General features: G+C 40.0%; 1 long non-coding RNA gene across 2 annotated transcripts in view; it reads right to left on the reverse strand.

Annotated features, from left to right (window-relative positions):
* The window catches only part of LOC143497424 (uncharacterized), a 40,007-nt gene that overhangs the window by 9,607 nt on the left and 8,473 nt on the right, over window positions 1-21,927 (reverse strand). For both annotated transcript variants that reach the window (XR_013125882.1, XR_013125881.1), the window contains exons 2-4: window positions 21,809-21,859; window positions 8,724-8,846; window positions 1,911-3,269 (exon numbers count right to left, since the gene is read on the reverse strand). This is a non-coding gene — a long non-coding RNA (uncharacterized LOC143497424). The remainder of the gene's footprint in view (window positions 1-1,910; window positions 3,270-8,723; window positions 8,847-21,808; window positions 21,860-21,927) is intronic.

Here is a 21,927-nt window from a genome sequence, read left to right on the forward strand (position 1 = left end):
TCACATTAGGAGAAGTGATGCTTTTCTTTGTTTTGTAACCCAGTGAAGGACATCAACTCTGCTTATCTATACAATGATGCAAGGACTCCTATAATATACTCTTAGGATATATACTCTTATGATATATACTTTTATGAAAGCATATATTGGTAGAACAATTTGTGTTATCAGAAATTATGTGATTGTGATTTGCATATACAAACATTTTCAAATGACAGACGGAAGATCTCAAGTACGAAGCAAAAATGTAAGTTGTAAATTGTTTCCATGAAGGTAAGATGTCTTATGTCTTATGTATGTTCTGACAGTTCCAAGCCTAACAGTTTAAACCTTTTTTTGTAATATGCTTGTTGTTGAATACCTTATGTGAGGATAAGGCCTTATATATGTTTGAGATTTGGGTCAAAGGTCCAAGATTATTTCACACGCTTCAACAAAGCTTTAGCAAAGCATGTAATTACATTGTTAAATACGAGAAAGCAAAAGTCTAGTGATCCTGCGCATGTTGCTTGGTGACAGTCTGAGTATGTGAGAGCAGCTTTGCAAGTTAAGGAACGTCTGAAATGAGAGTGCATGCATGAGGTTTGGCTGCTGTACAGCTGTGGACAGTCCTGCCCCAGTCCTGCGCCTCAATCTCCTGGGACAAAACTGTCCCCAGCACTCTGTCCGATGCATCTGTTTGCAAAGACAGTGGGAAAGAGAAATACAGTGACTGCAACCAAGGCCACCTGGTTAAAATCTTATTCACGCCGTCCCATCCACTGGACCGTGTTTCTTGAGCTCAGACAGCATGACATCTGAAAAATGAAACGTAAACCTAAGAGAATGGTCAGCCAGCCCTAGGAAGCAGGTCTCACCTTCTTTTTGGTCTAGGAAAGTTGTTTTCCTTATTGCTTCTGTATTGATTCTGATACTGTACTGTCAAATGATACTCCACCTATCAGATTGCACACTTCTGCAGGTTAGACTCATCTCAGTTAATTTAGGACAGTCCACAGGTGCTGAAAATGCCACTGCTAGTCAATACTATTATGATGTAATTGACAGTGGCATATGCACTCTGAGGTCTGCAGATTTTGCCTTTGAATGGTGCTGAGGTTTTTAAAAACCTCTTGTCCTAAACTCATCTCTCCACCATTGAACCACTATTGCCAGCACAACAGAAACTGGACCGATCCATGGTTTTAGGAAGCGGAGGTAGTAACATTTGTATTGCACTACCATATCTCATTGCTGACCTCCCTTATATTTTGTGTCATCCTTTGCCACTTGCTAAGTAATCTGGAGCTCAGTGCAGGGTGCAACACAAGCACTTTGTCTCTCAGTGTAAACTCAGGTAGACGGGTGCCTCTGATGTGTGAGATTGATATTCTTGAGCCTGCAGCAAATGATCCTGAGCTGACTGCCCTGAGATGAGTTTTGCTGAAAGGGCAAGAATGTATCGCATTCTAATTTCTGTTCTGAAAATCTCACTATTTTCTTGCATGATGCGTAAGACATCCTGAGGCTTCCACCCATACCCACCCGACTCTTTTGGGATTGCAACTTGGGAGATGATGCAACACTGTGTGCTTAGATTTTGTGGAGCAGTGCTACTTCAGATTGTATCTTGCGAAGAGCTTGCACTCTTGGGATGGCCAGTGGGATTAACCATTCCATCATAATGTACCTCAAATGCCTGGCTAATAGAAGTGGGCCAATAAGTGGTTTAGTGTTTTTCCTGTCCTAAATGTCCTGCCATGGGATTATTATGGGCTGTATTTCCCTGTGGCTCCTTTTTGCAACAGCAGGTGTGTAACATGCTCAACTATCTGAGTGTCCCAGTCTCCACTTCCAGCTACAACATCTGACCATACTCCCACACACGATCAGGCAGGACTCCAGCCCTGCAAGGACCCAGTCCAGAGTACCTGCGTCCGTGTGAGAGCACTCGTCCTGGAAACACTCCTGCAGGAGCCTCCTGGGGCTTTGTACCTCAGCCCTCATTGGCTTAATCTGGCAAACCTGTGGGTACAGAGGGAGCGAAGCAAACCATCACTAACTTGGGTTTTAAAATGGACAGTGATTTTAAATTGGACCGCCAAATCGGTGCAGCAGCTGGCAAAGGTAAAGACAATTATTTAGCACGAGCACTTTCAAACGGTAATCCATGCCTTCATTACGTCTCGGCTGGATTACTGTAATGCACATTATTTTGGAGTCAGCCAGTCCTCTCTCAAACGTCTTCAGTTAGTGCAAAACGCTGCTGCCCAACTTTTAACGGGATCACACAAGAGAGAGTACATAACTCCTTTTCTGGCCTCCCTCCACTGGTGCCTCTACCTGTGCATTTTAGAGTTCATTTTAAGATTCTTTAATTTGTTTTTAAATCTTTAAATGGACTCGTCCCGCCTTACCTCGCCGAGCTGCTCCATCCCCACACCACTGCTCGGTGCCTCAGGTCAGCTGATCAGCTGCCCCTGGAGGTGTCGAGGTCAAAGTGCAAGCTCAGAGGGGATAGAGCTTTTTCCATCGCTGCTCCTAGATTATGGAACAACCTACCACTGCCCCTTCACTGTCCATTTTTAAAACAAGTCTTAAAACCCACTTTTATTCACTGGTTTTTAACACAGCATGAGACTTTGTATGTTTTTTAGTTTTTACTGTTTTAGTTTTATTCTTTGATTTGTTCTATTAATTCCTTTTACAGTTTTATTTAATATTGTTTTATCCATTTTTTGCTATTAGTTGTTTTATATCTAAATGTTCTTTTCTTATGTACAGCAGTTTGTTTTTGGCTGCCATTCTTAAAGTGCTCTATAAATAAAGTTGAGTTGAGAATCCATGCAAATGTGGAGAACAGACAGAGAAGGCCAGAGGGGGGAAAAGAAGGAGGGGAAGAGAGGAAAAGATTGGTGTGTGAAATGACAAGCAGAATGAGAGAAGGAGAAGGGAAGGAATGGTGGGCTGGCCCTGAGTACACCAGGAGATGGTTCTCCACCAGCTGGACGGCCTCCTGCAGGGACTCAACACAGTCACCACTCTGCGGGACGGTACTTCTCACCACGTCGTGCTCCCACCATAGGCTGCAGCTCGGCTGGGATCTGGGCCTCCACAGAAAGCAGGTGCAACTAAGCCTCAATCTGGCCATCTGCCAGCAGTGGCTCCACATATGTCACGAGGTCATCCTGATGGGGTTGTCTTCAAGAGGAGCAGAGGCGACACAGATCATGTTCGGCAGTAGGCTTCAGAGAACTCGAAGGTTCCTCGGTTCGCTTCTTGGCAGTGGTCTGAAAGCAAAGGAGATGCTCCATTGGTAGGTCGACAAGTGCCTCACGTCGGGTGGGTTGCAGGCTAGCAATGGACTTGATAACTTCAAGGGTTTTGATAACTGGAGAAGACTCAATCGTCAAATGTCGTCCAAATCCCACATATTTTCCCTTGAAGGAGGGAATTTCCAGAACAGGTAGAGAGGAACATGATGGAAGATTCTTTAGTTTTTAACACAAAAGTGCTTATTGATTTTCATTGTACATTTCTGTTTTTTGCTTTAAGGTATAAATACTACATATTGTACATACATTTTCAAATGATAGAAAATTGAAATAAAAACGTTTTTTGGAATATGATGATCAATGCACGTTAGTGAAAAGTCTAATGTGAATGTAAGGCATTATGTATAGTCAAAGATTTATGTGAAGGGAAGACGTTATGGTTCAGAAGTTCAAGGGTTATTGAAAAAAGTTACTGAAGCTGTGACGGGCAGGGTGAGTCTCAGGGAAAAAGGATGGTTTAATTGAAAGTGTGCAAACCAAAAACCCGTGCAATAGATCCAAATCAAGGATATAATGACCAGCGGTTAACTGGTACAAAGACAAGACATATATAGGCAAACAAACGACCCTCTGGTGAGACAGATCATGGGCTCTGCCCACCTGAGGGACGCACACTACGCAACAAAACAACAACAACAGCCGCTGTGGACGGAGGTGACCGGTAGGGGGCCGCCTCACCGTGACAAAAGCATGTAAAAGCATTTTCAAATGAGAAAAGTAGTGATATTCTTCTCAAGGTATATGTTTATTTTTTCAATATGGGCAAAGTAATATATTAAAATAAACTATTTTTTGGAATATGCTTATGAATTAATATGTTGATAAAAATCAACATGTATTCTCAGAATATCGAGGTAAACCTGCAAATTAAACCTGTGATTTTCATTGTGAAATTGGAATTTTGTTGCTTTATTAAAGCATTAAAAAAAAAATTTTAGATGAGAAATATCCATATGCATCATCAGAGTTTTGCATCAATAGTGATATGATATTTGATATCTGTGACAACTGATGATACCGCCAAATACTTAAATTGTACTTATTTTACTGTAGATAATTCCCATAATAACATTATGGTGGACCTTGGAGTAATAGGGTTCTCCTCAAAGCAATCGATGTAGGTACAGCATTATGTCATGGCTACTGAATGTACAACAATGATGTGCTGTGCAGGAATCACAAGTCATTGCTGTATGCACATCCTGTTCTCTGTCCCATCCAGTTACATTAGATTTAAAGTTCTCAGAGGAATGGCTTGCATGCACATTGATCTTCACCATCTGGCATCACCTTCAACATCTTTTTCTGCATGGTCATGAAGTGAAGCAGAAAGGGTCTTCTGATTATCTATTGCTCGAAATAATCAAGAAGCCTGATCTGACTGCTATTATCAATGTGACAGTAAACCCCCCAAAGCGTTGGACGACAAAAGCCATTAGTAGGCCATGTATCATGCTGAATAACCTCTCCAGTCGTTAAGACGATCTTCACACTCTGATGCTTTGGAGAACCTGGTCCTTTGTTTTCTCGACATTATTTCAAGCACATTGGAGCCATGTGTTATCAAATGAAAAAAAAAACTCACTAATCTGGTTCACAGTAAATGGCCACAGTGTTTCCTAATGGGTGTAAATGTGGCCTTAGGGGAATATTCCAGCTCAGGCTGATTAAGTGAATAAACAAACGTCAGGTTAATGGCGCTGTTAAAATCCATGTTGCATGAATCGATCATGTTTTATCTGTCTCCCTCATTTGGCCTCTCTAGAAGACATGTCTGGGAGAGGAACATTTAGAACATCTGTAAACTCTTCAGGTATTCTTCTCTTATCAGTACGAAACCATGCTCATTTATTTTCTGTGACTCTTACAAAATATGACCGTTTGTCTCAGTCATCTAACATTTCAGTCGTGCCCATCTTTGCTGTTTGCCAGAGGTGGCACCAGATGGTGTGGCATCAAACTTCTCAATAATGAAATGATGAATCAGTCAACCGCCTTTCTGGACTCCTCCCTGTTCGATAACGCTCAAATTGTTTTTGATTATGTATGGTGCTCCATCTGACAAACGTTCTGATTATGCTGGACTTCTTCCCAGGCGTTTTCCACAGAAAGCGGAGGAGGGATCTTGTCTCAACAGATCAGAGGAGCGCTATGATGCGTTCATCTACCATTAGTGTGAGAGAGGATCATATTGCAAAGTTTATGTTCATATAGTCAAGGAACAGAAACAATTCTGCTGTCTCAAAGTAAACATGCTGGAACACCATAAAAGATTTGATGCTGGACAATTGGACTTGTAAACTAGAGAGTAAGTCATTTTGATGGTAAATCAGAATTTCAGACTAAAATGAGTGTCAGTCAGTTTTTGATGTAACTTTTCTATATATTTCCTTTCCAAAAATGATAATACACTATCATGCAAGGAGGTTGACAAAAGTGAGCAGTAGTCCTGGATGAACAGAAAGTTAAATGAAGCCAGTTGCATAATTATGCATATTTCGACTAATCACAAAATGACTGGCTTGCTTCAGAGGTAACAGGCCAATAAACAGCTGCACAGCTCAGTGCTAATTCACTGAGGACAGCACCATATGGTGCTTACTTGTTCCAGATATCTCAACACAAGCTGTAGGCCCCAATTCTGGAAGATGTACAATACCTCCCATTGCACCCACTACCAGGAACTGCTGTATTTTTACAGTTATTACACTCGGAAATTATCACATGGTCATTTTAAAAATTTATATTCGCTACTCTAATACTTAGGGATATACTTTAGTAAACTAGAAAAAGCAGATGAATCAGAAGAACATCAAATCCTTCTCTTAACAGTGGTCGGGCCAGCAATGATTATTATAAAATATGTAAGGGAAAACCTACATGGTGCAATATTAGAATAATTGCTTCATAAAGGCTTGTTAAATGTTAATCAAAGAACAGAGCCACTGATGGATAGAGATCACAGGTGCGATTGAGGGGGGCTTTGTTTTGCCTCTTTTGTGGACTCTGAACAAGCGATGGTCATCTGTCCATGTCTGGAGGATTTATCCTCCAGAGTGCATGGATTAAGGAGACTGAGTGGTTTACACTAAATAGAATAGCAAAAAGATATATTTGTCATTTAGGAGAGTCCAATGTTTGCACAATGTTTGCTGTAAGTGGTGCATTTGGGAGTTGGTGTTTATACCTATCATTTACTTCAGAAAATGTATTCCATTACTGATCAAACTGTTCAACAATGATTTTGCCATATGCAAACAAACACACAATATTATGTATTTGTATACGTTTGTATGCATACTAACCCTAGTATGTTTTCATAATTTATCAATCGGCGGCAGCGTGAAGATAAAAGGTTTTATAAGCGAAACACACATAAACTTGCAAGAACGACGCACACTTAAATACACAAACCCAAATCAGACATGGGTGCACCACATCACGTTAACAAGACAATGAACAGGTGATACAAATGACAAAGACAAGCAAATACGTGTGCTAAAGCACACGCAAACAGACGTGTAGACACGGACAGACAGAAGTAAACAGTAACGCTCGAGAGAGGAGTCAGGGGTCGTACCGAGTGTAAAGCATCCCAGGTAGGTATGTATGGCACAGTTGAGAAATGTATTCATACTGTGGTGGTTTGTTGGAATGGACTGATTAAATGAATTCCTCCGTCGTTGAATATTTTAAAAGAGATTCTAATCCCGTTAGGAATTGCATAGCTCTTGGTGGATAATTGGGCGTATCTTGAAAAACATTGTGTTTTGGGTTCTTCCAGCTCAGAATAATTATAGGAGTTTGCGCAGGAGTTGATAAGATTGCGAGACATTTGAGGGAAACGTCGGCCTCAGTGACTCACTATTTGAACTCCAGCAATGCAAAAAAATATATGATTTATTATCTCCTAAACACAAAGTGTAAATCATTTACTGGGTATAGATTTTAATATACTTGGCTTTTGTTAAAGAAAAAGAAAATGCCCCAGTCCTATACATCCTTACAGGCCTACAACCAGTGCGACAACATGGGAACCGTTCACTTGGTTAAACACAAAGGAGTAAAATAAATCAAAAGAACTGGTGGAGGGAGTGCGTGATCTATGTTAGCTGTAATGCAATCCTGCTAATAACAATATATTTTAAATGTATCCTGGAACTGTAATGAAATACAATTGCCTTTTTAATATCCAGATTATTGCCCAACACTGTTTATACAGGCCTAGAGGTGAATATAGATGTGAAAAATGTGTTCGAGAAATTCACTGTATTCTAGGACATGCAGAAAACAAAAAAACACCAAACAAAGAATTTAACTGTGTTATTGGATTCATAGGATCAAGCAATTGACACTTGCTAGTTGTATTCGGGGGACTTAAATGCAGTTTTGTACCAGTCTCTGTCTGAGATATATTGATTTATCCAGCAATGTAACTAAGCTGAGCATTATTAGAATCCTGAGCATTGTGGATGCCCATTAGGTTTGTATGTGACTGCATGCAAAGTAGGTCTCCGGTACATTCCCAGTACGCCCAGTCATTCCTCCCCTTTGGCAGGGCAGTTTATGCATTTTCAGGTTAGGGGTGTGTGACAAAGGTAATTATACTAACAAATGTCTAGTCACAGCGCAATACCACTGGATCTCACTTTCCATGTCAGGAAAGAAAAGCAATGCAGAAAGAATGCAGTATTCACAGGCTTTGTGGGAAAGAGATAGACGATCAACCATGCTCTGGGAATAATCACAGAGTTACTGCAGTAATAACAGTAATGTGTATTTAAAATACATATAGCAATATTTCTGGGAAATTAGCCTATAGGCTATTTATTTGGAAGCATGTGTTTCTCTGGGGGTCACAGTTAATTTTGCCTGTTTTAAATATTAAATATAGGATTAATCAAATCTCTGCACATTCCAGGCATAGACAAAGCAAGGCTTGTATTTGTTCAAGCTCACATAAATGCTCCCACTGAATACCGAGGGGCTTTACAGGAAGTGCCACAAGGTCAAAGCAGCTGCTGTCAGCTGGGCTGTATGCCAACATAAACAGCCAGATAAACCCCAGAGACCTCAGGTGGGATTCAATGCAAGCTTGTGTGCACAGACCAGCGCAGGTCAGTTCAGCTGGTTAACGGAAGATTTACTGCACACACTACGTGAAGATACCGCCCCTGGATAGTCACATGTGCAGTGGGGTATCCTCCAGCTGGAGATCCATTCTGGAGATGGGCATAAAATGTACAACATTTAACTGAATATTCTATGTGTTTGGCAGTGATTGGGATTATGAAATGTCACAAATGTCTTCACGTGCAATTCATATATGAATGCAATGCTAGTTGCAGATTATCCTCAACTCTTCTTTGCATGCACTTTCACCACTTTCTGTACAGTTGAGACACTTACTGTTTTCAGAAACACTGCTCTTCAAACAGCACTTGAAAGTTGAATATCTTGCTCTTGTGTGTGTATTTTCCTCCACTGGCAAAGCTTTAGCTGGGTGGTGTGCCTGGACTATGCCTAGGTGACCTAACATAAAGAAGAGATCCGCAAAGTCAGCAAAGCATTACTATACAAGCAATATAAGAAAAATAAGGTGTGCCTTACTCAACTGTTTAAGGTTGTTGAGTTCTTTTCAACTCTAAACTTTTCCCTGAAAGTGGATCATCTTAATTATTTTGACAGTACTGACTTGGTTCATCCTTGGTTCAAGAATAGATGCATCACAGAGATGGAGTCTCAAGTACCAATGTATTAACAATATGAACATAAACACTCAGTGCGTATTTGTTATACAGCCAAAAAGCTTTCAAGATAACAGTTTATCTTTTATCCTTTATCCTTCTCTCTCAAATCCTAACAAGGAGCATCTAAAAGATATTTATCACTCAGTGAAGGGAATTTGTTTTGTGTGAGATGTAGTCTTATCAATACATAAACAGTATTATTCCTGGGCTGGTTTATATACACTTTGGTTGGAATTATTATAGTTACAGACAAACAAAGTCTTTCTCCAATTGTTAATTACTCCTTCCACTAAGTCACTGATAGGATAGAAAGGAAGTGACCTCATTCCCAGAGACAAGGATGTTATATTTGTTCCCCACAAATGCCAATTGCTTATCCATGGCCGAATTTCCTTTCATTCCAACTTTCCTAAGGGGATAACCCTGAGACAATTCCTTTCATCTGTGAATGTATTGTGTTGTGAAATGAAGCATCTTTGCCTATACCAGTGTTGGTGTTCAGCTCAGTATACATGCTCTGAACAACTTTCCTTTTGTGATCCTCTGATTTCCAATGTTTTCTGTCTTTGACCTGCTCAGTTCCTAGCAACATCCTGTTGTGAAACTTTCCATAACTCGTTTTTCATGACACGTGTTGATTTTTCAATCTGCTTCTGTGTTGACTGCCTCTTTAACAAAGCCAGACGATAAATTAATTATTATTTTTAAATAGAATTAAAGCATTCTTCACAGACCTGCTGCTGGCTGTATATGAATTTCTACACGTAATGAAATACTATTTGAATCTTTAACCCCTTCACTACACTGGATGATATTCTGAGGAAGCCAAAGAAAGCTTTCTCATCAAAACTCCAAAAACCACCAATCGTTTCCATAGTTCCAGGTAAGTACAAGTATATAGGGAGATAAGTACAAACTGTTTGTGCAAATTAACAATTCAAGTATGCAGACGTGATGACCCCTCCTCCAGATTACCTGCATGCCAGGGATTCTGGTGCTAAATAGCACTTTGCACTCGCTGTGGTAGAAATTGAAGCACGGTCCCAAATGATCACTTTGGGCTCAAATGATCCTGTAGGACACAGTACATTTCACAGGGCAAACAAGCCTGGAGGGGCGTATGTATCTAAGTCTAAGACTCATTGACCCAGACAGTTGAAACTGTTAAGTACTGCACTGAAACTACATATTTTCATAGCTAAAGAATGAGACAGTAGATGGAGGAAAAAGTGTGGTTAACACTTTCAAACCAGGTTCAAATCATGTGTTTTTTTTATGATTTACTTAATATCCGAAAGGTGTTTGCCTTTAGTGCAATAAACCCAACATTAATGCATTGGCTATGATGGGGGAAAATGAACCAACATGCTTGTCTTGCCTCATTTATCTCTCTGCTAGCCATTAGACACCCCCGTGCACAACAACACAAACACGATGTGTAAAGCACAGCATCTGCACGTCACCGCTTAACAAGGGACATCTCATCTGCTGTGCCAGTTAATAATTAAGACCATTAGTGTCACTGTGCATTGTGTGGTTTGAAGTCCATGTCAGACACCATTTCTGATGTTTTGATTCTGCACTGCAGCCAACTAGAAGTGAAATGAAATAGTAACCATAAGGTTAAAAGTGCTTTGCTATATTGGGTGATCTATATGGAATTCACCCTTTACATACCATTTAGAAACTAATCAAATAATTTAACCTATAAATACATTTTATTGCTATAGGTGTAAAACAAGCCAGAGTTGAATATGTCAGAAATCCTCGCTTGGCAGAATATATCCAAGGAATGCATAGGCCGATTTCTGTCAGTGATGGCTTACCCTTTCCTTCGTAATGTTTTGCCAAGCGAGGAATTCAGACATATTAAACTCCGGCTTGTTTTGTCTTGCCTATATTAAGTAAAAGGCAAGCCAAGTTGGTGAAATTTGGGGTGAATGACTTGGCAAGTTATGAACATTCCACTTAATGGAAGTAAAACAAAAAACAACAAATAATAAAAAACCCAAAACCAAAGCAAAACATTGACAGCTGGAACATTTAGTGAAATTGCTCTGCTTTTAGATGGAATGCTTTCTAGTTTCCTTATTCCATCACTCTGGAAGAGATTAAAGTAGAAACCATTTGTCCATAAGCCATATAACTACTATAAGCTTGTCATGGATTTTCCAGCAAACTTTAATTTGGGATTCTTGGTCTTGAGTGTTATGGGTATATATGAGTGGTTCTGTTTGTGCAAATGTCAAACATTTTGGTTTTTACTGTGATTTTTACCTTCATCTACCTACCAGGTCATTTACTATTGCTGAGAAATGGTGTTCCTGGTGCAGTTCCTTGTGTGTTCCTCATGTGGAGAGACAGTTGGATAAAGTTAAAAAGCAGGATATAAGTACAGGTGCTCAGATCATACAGGAGAAAGTTCAGTTGAGCTAAGCTAGTGGTCAATGGTAGAAGTGTGAAAGAGACAATGAACTACTGAATGTGTTCATCATGTATAGGATATTGGAATATGATAAGAGATAAGACCTCAATATTAGCTTGAGGGAGGGTTAAGACACCAAAACCTGTGTTTGAGTCGGTATATGAAATACCTGGAATATCCAAAAAGGTTATTAATCACATCAGTTGGGTGGATGAACAGTGCAAACAGCTCCAAAGCAATCAAGCTGGTCCCAAGGATGGGAGGAAGTAGAGGATGAGACTGGTCTAAATCAACCCACGACTCATCTTCCCACTACCCTGAACACCTCTTCTGATTCATCATAGCACAAGCAAGGCAAAAATAGGTCATACTGGACTGTGTGGCTAATGGCCAAACCACTACAGGTACTTCTAGCAAAGACTATACAATAAGTAATACTATTGTAATGCTCTGAACATTTATTCAGATGCATCCGCTGTTGATTCTTAATAGGCTGTATGACGCAGGGCATTAAACAAACTGAGCTGTGTCCACCATGAAGGCAAATATGTAGTGATTCACTGTCTGATGTTTGGTCTGTCATAAAGTTTATACAACAGATGATAAATTGGTCATCCATAGTACTTCTTGCAACAAAATGAAAGCCAAAACACTTTAAGGCAAAGCAACACCCTATAATGAAAGGGTTTAATGAACTCTAATCCACTTGTAGAGTAATATGTTGTAGAAACATTGTTTTCATGCAGAAAACATCAATTCATGTCACTTTTCAGCTGCCTGCCTTTAGCAGCTCACATTTGCTAACTCATCTGAGACCCATGAAGGCCCGACCTCGATATAAACATGGTGTGTGTGCATATATATATATATATATATATATATATATATATATATATATATATATATATATATATATATATATTTTAGTGCTGTCAATTCCAGGTGCCGCGATTAAAAGTCCTCACCAAGATTTTGCTCAAGCTTGCTAGATTTTCTAATTAGCAATCCAGGTAAAATTAGTGGAATCAACACAATCCAGGAAGCCTGAGCAAAATCCTGGTGAGGACTTTTAATCGCGGCACCTGGAATTGACAGCACTAATATATATATCTCTGTAAACTTTGTGCACTATAATTTGATTTGGAATAATATTTTAATTTTATATATATATATATATATATATATATATATATATATATATATATATATATATATATATATATATATATATATATATATATATATATATATATATATATAATATTCTAGTGCACAAAGTTTCCAGAGAAGCAGGATGAGAAACGGGATGTTTGCTCACACAGTCTGTGAAGATACACAGTGTTGTTCATCAGGAAAGGCAGAAAAGGTCTTAACGCTCATTTGCTTTACTTCTGAGTCGTCCTGTATATACTTTATCTTTATCTCTCTCTCTCTATCTATCTAATATATATATATATATATATATATATATATATATATATATATATATATATATATATATATATATATATATATATATATATATATATATATTGTGTGTGTGTGTGTGTGAGAAGGTTGGCTCATGTCTCAGCATTCTCCTGGCGCTGTAGCTTACAGGATAATGCATTCAGTCAGTGCTCTGCCCTTGATGCACGCTACACTCAGTGATCTCCAAACGATCAGCCAGGTGAGGTGATTGCTTGCAGAGTGAGGCTGTCCAACATGGCCCTAGATAGTGGGGCAGACAGCTTCCTGATGAAAGACATGCAGTCTGTGGTCCATTATGTGAAAGATGAAACCTTGGGATAAGCTTGAGAGAAAACATCAGTGCTGAAAATGGAAAGTGCAGAGGTGAAATACAGCATGAGTGAGAGGTCTATCAGAAACAGGTGATGGGTCTGTGTAGAATACAGCATGAGTGAGAGGTCTGTGTCGAATACAGCATGAGTGATGGGTCTGTGTAGAATACAGCATGAGTGATGGGTCTGTGTGGATTACAGCATGAGTGAGAGGTCTGTGTGGAATACAGCACGGGTGAGAGGTCTATGTGGAGAGGTCTGTCCTTGCAAGTAAGTGGAACAGCTGATATTGCTGTCACTCAACAAAATGTAAATGTGCCATATTTTGTCATGTGTGATTTTTTTTTCACCACAATCGAAATTTGTCCTCCGCTTATTACCCATCTGTGCAGTTAGAACACACACACACACACACACACACACACACACACACACACACACACTAGTGATTACTACGGGGCTGTGGATCACACATGCCCAGAGCGGTGGGCAGCCCTAGCCCAGTGCCCGGGGAGCAGTTGGGGTTAGGTGCCTTGCTCAAGGGCACCTCACTCAGTCATGACCTCAGGTCTGGGAATCGAACCCACGACCCTCCGGTCACAAGACCAGTTCCCTACCACCAGGCCATGCCTGCCCCAACTGTGTATTCTCCAAAACTGTGGCAACTCTCTGTTTTTTTATGTGAGTAAATATACAAACGTTTTCATTTACAAATGCTAAAACTAGGGTTGGGCTGATGCCAGCGTGACAATGCCAGCGTCCATCAATGACTATATATGTATGTGAATAGACATCACAAATTAGCATTGTGATGCTACACCCCCCAACAATATCCCACAGCCCTGTGTTCCAGCCAAACTGACACTATACAACCCAGCCTGCTATACAATTCTTGACTCTGTTTTAACATAGAAAACTATATTTATTACTTACGACTTACACATGGATCTGGTGTGGGTTTCCCGAAACGTTCGTAGCGCTAAGTACTTCGTAACCTCGTATGAAACGTGAGGAAACTCACCCCTGATGGATATCCAGATGTCTGACAGATATGATCTACCATCGGCATAAGAACTGATAATTATGTATTTTAACGAGTGTGTGGGTAATCAGTTATTTTCGTTTCATTTTAACTTTGTATATTTTACATTTATATTATTGCTTTCATGTTGTAGAATGGATATCAAATTAACTGCAGTTGAAATAAACAGTTACCCTGATTTGTGAATGCTTTATTTTAATCAAAGGATGTGAAACATTGGCATACCAGGTTTCGGTTACATATAACGCTTTCAATTAATTATTAGTAATGAATAAATTAATGTAATGAACTAAATAGTCATTGATGAAGAAAGTTTATAGAACCTATATAAGACTATGGCTACCAAACCCCCCAACCCCCATCTTTAAGAGACAAAAGCTGATTAATTGCATATATAGGACTGTTACAGAAGCATTCAACTACACAATAAGATTCTCCCCTACAGTGTTTGTGTGATGCACAGGCTTGATTAAGTCTGGTCAGTTTGGAATGGGTGTCATTTTCCTCTTTCCTTCATCACTCACTGGTCGTCATGACCACCCACGTATCACATTGATAAGACAAACACATCTGTTTCAAATAACAAGACTAAATGGGGACTGCAGAGAAAACAACACTTTCAGTTCAGTTCATCGTGATGTATTGAAAATGCCAGACAGGACACTGCTTTAAATACTCGTGTTTTTCAAATCTGGATGGATGGATGGATGGATGGATGGATATATTCTTTATAAGCATAAAAACCCAAAGTTCTATTCCAAATAATATTGACGGCAAGTCCTCCTGTCTCATTCTGACACCCCTTAGTCGATATGTATTGGCAGAACCACACATGCCTGAGCAGAGACAAGTGTGTGTGCTGAGCCCCTGAATAAACATGAACACCTGTTTCTACCTGTAGACTATAGAAACCAGCCCCTGTGAAAACACGCACAGAGACCCTTGTGGTGCTGTGGAGAGGAAACAGATGAGATTACCTATTTTCTGCTACATTACTGCACACCTTGGTTCTTCATGGCATCTGCTGTGGCCAGTGATGGCTTAGTTACCTTGAAAAAGTAATCCGATTACTGATTACTCCTTTTAAAAGTAACTTAGTTATGTTACTGATTACTGGATTTTAAAAGTAACTACGTTAGATTACAAGTTACTTTAGTAGTTACATTCAGCAGCAAAATAAATTTTTCCAATACTCACTTTATTGAAAGTGCATTTTTAACAGTAACAATGTATTGAAGCAGGTTCGGTAACCGAGGCAGAAACTGCTTAATCCAAAAATCCCGAGGAGGGATACTTTATTGATAGCGCAACCCTGGCGTGCGCAGGTACCGCTCGAAACGAAATACCATTACAATTTCAAGCATTTTAAAGTAGGCTACGTTAGTAAAAAATTCCCTGTTTTTGCGTGGTATTTCTTTATACTACCACATATCGTTACGGGAGGACACTGCAAAAAATTACTTGTAAAACGTGCTCACGCTCTCACAGGGTCGCATGCAGCGTGCGGAGTCGAGCGCTACGGTCTGACGCAAAAGTAGAACTGAGCCAAGAAGAAAGCAAAATATATTTTTTTACTAGGGAAAATAAAAATAGTAACGCACAGTTACTTGGATAAGTAACTTTAATCTGATTACTGGACTGGAAATAGTAGCGCGTTATATTACTCGTTACCGAAAAAAGTGGTGCGTTACTGACATCACTGGCCATGACTTATGGCATCATTCTCCAACAGAAGTAAACTTAACAATAAAACCTCTATTCTTAATTAAATAAATCAAATACCCAGTCTGGTAGACACTTAGGAACTTCAAGTATTTTCTTAAATAATGTTTATATCACCACCTTGAAAATGCTAATTTTTCTTCAGCTTACTCCTGACTCGCCATTTCTGCCTCTTCTCCGTTTGTGTCGTGTGTCGCTGGTGTGCTTCAGCGCACATGTAACAACACTGGCTCTGATTGGCTACCATAACGCTGCCTTAGCCAATCGTTTACTGACTTGTTAAATTAAACAGGTGTTACACTGAGAACTGTGACCTATCGAGATCTGTTACTCCTCACTAGCCTGGGCAGGGGTCTGCTCGGATTACTGTTAGTATATCAATATATAGTAACGCACCACTTTTAATGACCAGTAATGTCAACGGTATGTATGTGTGTGTATGTGTGTGTGTGTGTGTACATACGTACATACTGATAAATAAATATATCACACATACATATATACAGTATATGAATCTATACATGGCACGTAGTGTATATGACAGCTTTCATTGTCATATGGACTGTAACGCTGGTGGCTGGACGAAGGACGAGACACGGTCCTGTTCGCAACAGACGTTACTTTATTTGTACACTTATGAATAGCGCAGACAGCGCACGTAGAACACTATCAACATGTAGACTCAAACAACGACGAGCACAGGACACTGCGTGAATGCACATTTAAATAGACAAACCACATAAACCCCGAGTGATGACGAGACGAGCCACAGGTGAGATGGATTAACACAAGACGTACCCGCACCCACGGAGATCCACAGACGCACACGAGTGAGAACTCGAGGGAGAACCCGGGAGCTGTGGCAGCTGCAGGCGCTGTGGTGGGCAGTCTTCTCCCCGCCCTCGCCGCAAACCCTCCACCGGGTGTGACGTGGCTGGCGGATGCTCCTGCAGCCTTACCGGTGGGCACACTACCGGCTTTTGTGGAAGCCTTCGGGGGCCTGCCGCGGGGTAGGTCTGCCGACCTGCCCTCGCTCTCTCAGGGGGACCACACGGGGGGAATCCCCCTCCTCCTCGCGCTTCCTCTCGGGACCGGACAGCGGGAGTGTCCTCGAGCTCCATCTCCTCCTCCTCACTGCCCCTGCTCCAGCTCATGGGCTCCTCCGGGCTCTCACCCCTGGAGTAGTCCATGACGCTGGCCTCGGAGCGTTCGGAGGACACGCCATCCTCAGGAGACATCTTCACCTTCACGGCCCCAGTAGAGTACTCCAACCGGAGCGAACTCCCCTCCTCCTCTTCCTCCGTGCACTGTTCGCTGTCCATGTACTCTGTATAATCCGAGTACACGTAAGGGGGACGTAGTGTTTCTTTATACTACCACATATCGTTTCGGAGAACACTGCAAAGAATGTGACGCGCCAAGTATAAACGCCTCCACCGCTCGCGGAGGTTCACGCGAGGTGTGCGCTACGGTCACTCGCGAAAGTATAATCCAACATTTAAACAGCAGCGTGACTACGGGCCGGGGCTGCAGTGCGCGGCAATGGCTCCTCCACGGGCTGAATTAAACCACCGGCGGTAATAATGGTAGTAATGTATGCCAGTTCGCCCCTGCTCACATATCAGTTCTCTTCAACGCAATCAGTGGTTTTAGTTCATTGGGTTCGCTCTATATAAGAAACTCCGCGGTGGAACGTTCGAGTCCTACCGCTACACTTCGACGAGCGAGAATAAAACAGACGAAATAGTTGATAAAAGGGGTAAGACCAAAGGTGTCAAGAGTATTCACATTCATTACTTGGGTAGATACTAGGTTTAAAAATACTTCTGTAGACGTTGAAGTATCAACTCAATCTTTTGAATCAAGTAAAAGTATAAAAGTAAAAGTAATGTAAGGGGAAAATGCCAAAAAATGTTTTTTTTTTCTAAAATCCATAATGACTGTTATTTTAAAATGTCAATGCTAAAAAATATGGATGCACTAGGCTAACTGTTTCAGCCTCATATATTAGGGACTTGGATATTTCCGCATGACAATGATTGAGCCGCGGCCATTTTTCTCCGGTCGCGCTGTCTAAGCGAAATCAGTCATCGCAAGCGCGCGGTAAAAAAAATTGCTGTTTTCATCGGTTTGTAGGAGGTTTCTTCCCAGAGTTTTGGTAATATGACATAACTGAATGTTCACTTTCTTTTCACCCGTTAGAAGAATTCGCATTTCGCGCTCCTGTTTTTTTAGCCTGGTTGAATTTTAACTTTGCGTTTGGACCGTTCAAAACCATCGTGGGACTGTTCAAAAATATTAATAGATACGTGGATACGTTACATTATATTCTTGTTTATTGTTTCCTTAAGTTTTATCCCAGTCTGTACAGTTTAAGGTAGTTTTTTAAGGCTCCCAAGACAACGTGTTGGTCCAATGAACCATGATAACGGCGGGCACGGACTAGCCACATGCTAAAACTAGCCAGGGTTGCCAGGTCCTACAAAGATATCCCGCACAAAGTCGATGTAAAACCCGCCCTTCAGCAGCCTAAACTAGCCCAAACCCCAAAGTTATTGATGGGGAGGGGTGTGGCGAGTGTTTAAAATGGAGACAAATTTAGTATTATATCGCGATCGATTCTTTGTGTTGACTTGTAACTCCCGCGGTGGCCCAACTCAAAAGTAGCCCAAAAAACCGCACCCCGCGACCCCAGAATTTTTACCCGCGGCTGGATTTTCAAACAAGCCCAATTTGGCGTGAAAACCGTGAACCTGACAACTATGGCCACATGCTAAAACTAGCGCACATTTCTTGATCACAAGATTTAGGTTAATTGCATTAAAAAAATAGGGCCGATTTAAATGTGAATATCTTTGGACTGGCTTGATCAAATTTGACAATTGATCCATCTTTTTCTTAGTTAAGTTGTGCTGCATCTAATAAAGCTATTTTAAATGTGATTAAATAATTTTGAAAAAAATGTCCAAGTCCCTACATATATGCCAATTTAAACAAATGCATTTTAGTAAAATGCAATTTTATTAAAACAAAATAGTCACGGTGGTGAGGGAGGGGCAGCGAGGAAGTGGAGCATGACACAAAACATTTATTACCATGAAGATAAATACACAGATGGCAAGACAAATATTTCAAAAACCTACAACGGAGCGTTTTGATATAGGCTACAGTATGGGTTAACTGGTCTTCCTCCTCGCTGGTGCTTAGTTGGGATATTTTGCTCGAGTTCTCGAGTCTCTGTCATGAACATCTTCATACTAAGCCACTCATGTCTGCTGCTATTTCATTGGTGGAGTGTGACTTGACGTGCAATGTATAGTGCACAAAGCAGTAGGATGTGGGAGTGGGAGTGTGGGAGTTTATACTTTTCTGGATGAAATAATTACTCCAGAAAAGTATAGATACCCAAAATGTCTAAGTAAGGTAACAAAGTATTTGTACTTTGTTACTTGACACTGGGAAAGATTAATTCTGTGGTGTGGAAGTGGTTCGGATATGGAAGATATTAATACTGACAAAGCCGATGAGTTTGTTTATTTGACAGTGATGATGTGCTTCATAGGCTATATGAAGGCTGAATACAAATAAAAAAAATAAAAAATTGACATTTGTACTCTTTTTATTTCTAAAGTAAATATAGTTTTATAGGATGATGTTTCATATACTTAACATTAATTTTACGACATTTGTAGGTACAGACATCCGTTGTGGGCATTCTTGGCAGTTTTCTGTGGCTTTTATATTGTCCATATCGATATCTGAATTATATCGTATTGACCAAAATTAATAAATATATCATGATATAAATTTTGCCCATATTGTCCAGCCCTAGTATATACTGTAGAATTGATGGCAGGAAGAAGGTAGGGTTCTCTTAAAGGCCGTCTTCTTCTTAAGACTCAACAAAGATAAGCCTTTTCTGCAGTTTTGATCTCATTAAGCCAGGTGGTGATGCTGGCTGTTGTGGAGCAGGCCTGTTCACTGTTTGTTTACTCAAGGAGGTGTGCAGTTATTTTTGTGGTCATGTTTAAGTCTATACAGTGAACATTCATTTAAATTTTTATTTTTTTAAGGGTTGAAAAGGGCTGGCATTAGATACACATGGGTGTTTTTGGTTTGGGTGACAGAAGACAGAATTTCTCTCTCTCATATAATATATATATATCATATAAATACGATAATGAAGGACCAATGTTTGAAACATCCTGTTTCTGAAAAACTTTCTAGAAACTTTGTAAACCTCACTATTTTTTTTATATGTATATTAATTATATATATTATATATACTGTATATATACAGTATATCAGAGTTAAGGCGGTTCTGGAAAATAATGGTGGCCAAACAAAATATTGACACTTCAGCAACTTTCACTAAGAGGTGTACTCACTTTTGTTGCCGCTGGTTTCGGCATTAATATATATATATATATATATATATATATATATATATATATATATAGATCCAGTCATTTGCTTTGAGCATGCAGAAGACCACTTCTAGGCACTATGGAGATGCCTGTGGCAGAGGCCTGGGAAATTAAAGAAAAAGTCTACCGTCTTAAATGGTATTAAAAAACATCTTCTGATTTACTTCAGGTCTTCTTATTCTTCCAATGTCCTGAGCAAAGCTCCCAAAATTAAAAATTTTTGGTCAGAATTTCCAGTGTTCTGAAAACTGTTTGCTCTGTTTTCTGCACTCATCTATTGGTCTGTGTAGTAGACTGGTGGAAAAATAAACAAGATGTTGAAGTTTATGCTTATGTTCATTGATTCATTCATCATTCATCATAACAAAGTTATTGTGTTTGTATATTTGTATGTTTTATGTGTGTCTTGTCTTTTAATTGCTGGACAGCACTTTGTTCAACATTCCGTTGTCAGAAACGTGCTTTATAAATAAAATTTACATTGACATTGACATTGACATTCAAACGTAAATTAATATTTCTCATGTTAAATATTGAAATGCGATTAATTAATTACAAAGCTTGTAATTAATTCGATTAATTTTTTAATCGTGTCCCACCCCTAATATATATATATATATATATATATATATATATATATATATATATATATATATATATATATATTCCGTTCCTCTTTGCACAACCTCTCTAAATGGTCCAGAGTCCTGAGTCTTCCCCTATGCATTCTTCCCCTCAGCTCACCCCATAGGCTTCTATTGGGTTGAGGTCTGCGGACTGATATGGTCATGACAGGAGCTTGATTTTGTGCCTTGTGAACCATTTTCAGTAGATCTGGCCACATGTTTAGGGTCATTATCTTGCTGAAAGGCCCAGTGACGACCCATCTTCAGCTTTCGGGCAGAGGCTACCAGATTCTGATTCAAAATGTCTTGGTATTTCAAAGAGTTCATGATCCCATGTATCCTTACAAGGTTCTCAGGTTCTTTGGAGGAGAAATAGGCCCACAACATCACCAATTCTCCCCCCTATACTTAACAGTGGGAATAAGGTGTTTTCCTTGGTGTGACCCCAGACCCACTTAGAGTGTTTGTTGCCAAAAAGCTCTATCTTGGTCCCATCCGACCAAAGCACACGGTCCCAGTTAAATTCCCAGTGCCGCTTGGCAAACTCCACCTGTTTATGAGTATAACTCAGAAAAGGTTTTCTCCGTGCATGCCTCCCAAACAGTTTGTTGGCATGTAGATAGTGCATGATGATTGTTTGAGAGACCTCATAACCCCAAGATGCTACTATTTTATTTAATTCTCTTATGGTGCGCTTTGGAGAACTTTTTACTTCTCTTACCATCCTTCTCAATGTGCGTGGTGGCAAGATACACTTGCATCCTCTTCCAGGCTTGTTTGTTCCAGAGAGAGAGAGAAAGGGAAAGAGAGAGAGAGAGAGAGAGAGAGAGAGAGAGAGAG

The sequence above is a fragment of the Brachyhypopomus gauderio genome, chromosome 1, assembly GCF_052324685.1.
Source record: "Brachyhypopomus gauderio isolate BG-103 chromosome 1, BGAUD_0.2, whole genome shotgun sequence".
Lineage (NCBI taxonomy): Eukaryota > Metazoa > Chordata > Actinopteri > Gymnotiformes > Hypopomidae > Brachyhypopomus > Brachyhypopomus gauderio.